Source organism: Drosophila arizonae, chromosome 2, assembly GCF_054131065.1.
Source record: "Drosophila arizonae isolate 15081-1271.41 chromosome 2, UAZ_ARI_1.0, whole genome shotgun sequence".
NCBI classification, from domain to species: Eukaryota; Metazoa; Arthropoda; class Insecta; order Diptera; family Drosophilidae; genus Drosophila; species Drosophila arizonae.
The window spans coordinates 6535392-6539672 of NC_142922.1; the positions used below are offsets into that span (position 1 = coordinate 6535392).

Below are 4281 nucleotides of genomic sequence, written 5' to 3' on the forward strand. Positions count from 1 at the left end.
GTATTAGTCGACATGTGACTCCGGCGTCAACCACAGCTTCTCAGTTGCCGAAAATAAAAGTAAAAAAACATATTTGATGTTGCTTCCAAAATGTATTTCTGCCTAATTTAGCTGAGCCACAGATGCAACCAAATTAATTAACTTTAGTTGAGATTTGAATTTAGCAAGATAAGTGAGATTTATATTTATAATTTGTTATATTTAAATAATAAATAAATATGCTCAATTTTGAAGATGTTTTTTATTTTATTCAAGTCTTCAAGTAAATAAAAGGTTTTATTCAGATTTATGGTCATCCGACTAGAGGTGGAATTTATTTTGAAAACAGCCTAAATTTCTCTGCATTTGCATGCGCATTTTGTGATGAAAGCGCCCAGTGCCCATCAGCAGATCGTGTTGAGTCGCATATATAAAATCGGAGCGCCCAAAAGCAACGACCCACCCATCTACACACACACACATATTCACAGATGTGTACATGCATTCCAATGCCAGAGTGAAATTTGACACTGCAACGAGCTTTAGAATTTTTGGGCTTTGCATAATTTTGTGTTTTTGGTGCGCCTAATTGCAGTCATGCAACTGGGCATCGATTGCATGCCTCGTAAATCTTCATAAGTCTCCGGGTAACATAAACTAACGTGGCATTAATTTCATATTATCAGCTACGCGGCTGCCCGGCTGCCCGGCTGCTTGGCTGCTTGGCTGCCCGGGGGCCATAAAACGCGAATGCAACTCCTGAACAGCCAAAGCTGGCCGCAACTAACGACTTGTTGTGCCGACATAGCATACTTTTGGGGTTTCTATTTAATGGCATTGCGCGAATGCCGAAGATGCAGCAACACGAGGCAATAGCAATGCCCACTCGACTGCCTTGGCCTGGCCTGGCTCGGCTCGGCTCGGGCCGGGCCAGCTAAACTTTTGCCAGCTCTTAGCTTTGGGAAAGTTTTACTGGCGCACAGCTAGAATGAGCTCACGTGCTACGTTGTTGGGCAGCAACACCAACGCAAAGGCCATAGTCAATTCCTTATGCGGACACAATTTCACAGCGAAATGATTTTGAAAAGGGGTCTCAGGTTGCACAGCCCGACCCCACTGACCCCACTGACCCCACTAACCCCACGGCCAACAACAGGCGGCCAGCAGCGGCCCATCTGTGTATTTGAACGTTGAAAGATGCAAATTTACTACACACCGAAATGCTCCGACAGTTGAAATAAATATTAAAGTGAAAAACTTTCCAGCATCCCTCGCTGCCAATGTGTGCCTCTCTCTCTCTCTCTCTCTCTCTCTCTTCTTTCTGTGTGTGTGCGGACCTTAGGCAAGCGAATGTTAATGGAGTGGGGCGTGGCGGACTGGGCATTGCTCGTGGTCTTTGCAATTTCACTTCATATTCGCTTTTCTTTGCTGTGCAAAAATTAACATTTGCACAAGGTTTGTAGAAACAGAAACGATGAAGGCGTGGGCGAGGCAACATAAGAGGTGGGGAGCTGGCCACGGATCTCGGCTTGGAGCTATAAAACTTGTTCATTCATAAATCATGCACAAAAATTATTATCATTATGAAAGTTGCCTTCGGTATCATCAAAGCGGGTGCCAACGTGGCTGCCGCCTGCCAGAACCAAGAAGGGTTAAGCATGTCAGCCAAAGATTCATTTTCTCTCTCTCTCTCACTTTTTTTTTTGCAGCTTTTCTCCGACGTTGACTTTCATTTTTTCAATTTTTCATCATCAAATCCAGGCAGGAAGACGACGTTGGTAACAAAAAGAAAAATGAACGTTGCATAGATTTAGAATCGCACAGATTTACTTGCCCTTTCATATTAAAATTGTTATTTCGTTTTTTTTTTTTTTTTTTTTTTTTTTTTTTTTTCTTTTAGTTATCTCTGAGTTGTAGCGCATCGTGAACTTTGATAATTTTACACTTAATTTGATTTGAGATGTCAGTCTCCTTGTGCTGCTCCCGTCTGTGGCTGCTCCTTGGGTCGCCTGACACAACCAATGAGACAGCTAAACACTTGACTTATTGTGCAAGTCAATTTGCTTTTGGACTGATGCGGGCCAACGAATGGGTTGCCCTTCAGCCTCAATTACATTCAGACACTCACACTGCTGGGCGGGAGTCACGCCCACGACCCCCGACCCACGTCCTGCCCTCGGTCGATTCAATTTCGCTTTACGCCGGGCTGAATATAACGAGTTTACTTAGTTATTGATATGCAGCAGGAAGTTTTAGTAAACTTGCTCGGCTAATAGCACCCGACGTCAAGAATAAATTGCGGTTGTTTGCGGATTATAAAGTGCTAATTGCTTTCGAGTTTAGACTAACAGAAAGCCACGTAAAGGTGCATCCCCAGAGAAGACGAAAGAGAGAGAGAGAGAGAGACGGGAAGACTTGCAGCTCGGAAATATGGATTTCAATGTCTTTTAAATTCCTACAACTATCTTGTGAAGAGAATTCTAAACACATTCAATGTCATCTTATATTCAACATAATTAACTTTATTTCTGCAATGCACTTTATACATTTTGAGCTAGCTGGAATTGAATACAACTATCGCCAAGATATTTCATCACAAGCTGATGGCATGAGGTCGACTTGAGAAACTTTGTGAAACCCACTTAATCCCTTGACATATATCAACTTGAAATAACTGCAACTGCAAATGTACTTTTTCTCAACTGCATAAATCTTTGAATGCTCGCGAATTACTTAAGGCGAAAAACAGCTAGGGAAACTTTTGGCGAACAAGTTGAGAAGTTACGCCTATGCCAGATTCTGCCAATGTTGCCAATATGCTCGACCTCAAAGTGGCAAAAAACAAGCAGCAAAAGCTTAGTAAACTGCATTCAGCCACCCCAAGTAACATGAACCCAATCTGTGAAGCCTCCGTTGCAGTTGCAGTCGCAGCCTCAGTCGCAGTCTCCACCTCCTTCTCCGTTTCCGTCTCCTTCTCCTTCTCCTTCTTGGAGTCGACTCATGCAAAATAGCAACAAGCGAGTTGCAAACGCGGAAATTGAATCTAAAAGCTGATTCGTCCTTGTTGAACGTATTTTCCACGCAGCTACCAAAATACATTGCAGCAAATGGGGAAAAACATCTGCATCAGGCAAATGTAAAAGCCGGGGAGCCAAGTGCTTGTCTGGCTCAAGTTTTGCCGGGGGGCGTGTTGCCAACGATTGATTTGTAGTGTTTGCCTTGCGGTCACACGATGAGATCTTTCACTACTTGATGATATTTGTAGATGCCTTGCTGCATAATATCATCCTGCTAACCAAATCACGAACTCATTTCAAACTATGCACCTTCATTTAAATTACAGTTTCCGCTAGTCGAGGCATTAGTTCTTTACTGTTTCTAGTATTTGCGAAAAAATGCAGTGCATTGTTTAATTTCGCTGCAAAACATTGAATGCTCCTCTTTTTTTTTACTCTCTATAAAGCATTCTTTCGTCTACAATTGGAAAGTAAACGTTTCATATGCCACTACAAAAATATGGGTATGAAGAAGAGCATTGAACTATGTGATGCCCTGTACTAGAATACTGTTTAGTACTGCTTCAATTGCTTCAAGTCTTACAAGAAAAAAAAAAAAAAAAAAAAAACTTTTAAATTCAGCTCTTAAGTATCTGCTAAACATTTTATGCTTATATTTGCCTTAGTTATTAAGCTCGTTGCCGAAATTACGCCATACAGGGTAAATCAAAATGGAAAGACAAAACTCACATTTGTTGATTTTCCATTTATATTGTGGAAATTGCATTTCACTCGGATATGCGCCATGAATTTTCGCAAATATTTTAAACAACAACTGAACGTATTTCTTCTATGCGCCGAAATGTAAACAACGTAAATAATATTCTGGTCATTTTCGAATTAGTTGCTCGGTTGCTTGAATTCAGTTAACACTCAATTTATTTTTACTACAATTTTTACAGGAATACTATAGTTTACTAGGAATATGATTTGACAATATTTACAAACTATTTCGCCGCTATTGAGTGTCAATAAATACTTGAAATTTCGAACAAATACTCGAATAACAAAGTGTAAAAATTTTCTGTGTATCTCGTGAAATGAATTTTACGGAGTATCAGAAATCTGTTAAATTTGGATTGAATAGTCGGGTAGACGACCTAAAGTCAATAATATATGGCGGATACATCTACTAAGCACAATTAATGCAAATCGAATCTAAAAGACTTGAATTTAAAGTTCACATTCCAAAATCAATACGAAGTACCAAATATTTTTACACCAGTGGGGGCGTGCCAAATCAAGA

General features: G+C 40.5%; 1 long non-coding RNA gene across 1 annotated transcript; it reads right to left on the reverse strand.

Annotated features, from left to right (window-relative positions):
• Window positions 1-1159: 1159 nt before the first annotated feature.
• LOC149270246 (uncharacterized) lies at window positions 1160-4063 on the reverse strand. The gene is made up of 3 exons (XR_016268510.1): window positions 3726-4063; window positions 1574-2185; window positions 1160-1514 (listed from the first exon to the last, which is right to left on the reverse strand). It is a non-coding gene; the product is annotated as an uncharacterized LOC149270246 (long non-coding RNA).
• Window positions 4064-4281: the final 218 nt, after the last annotated feature.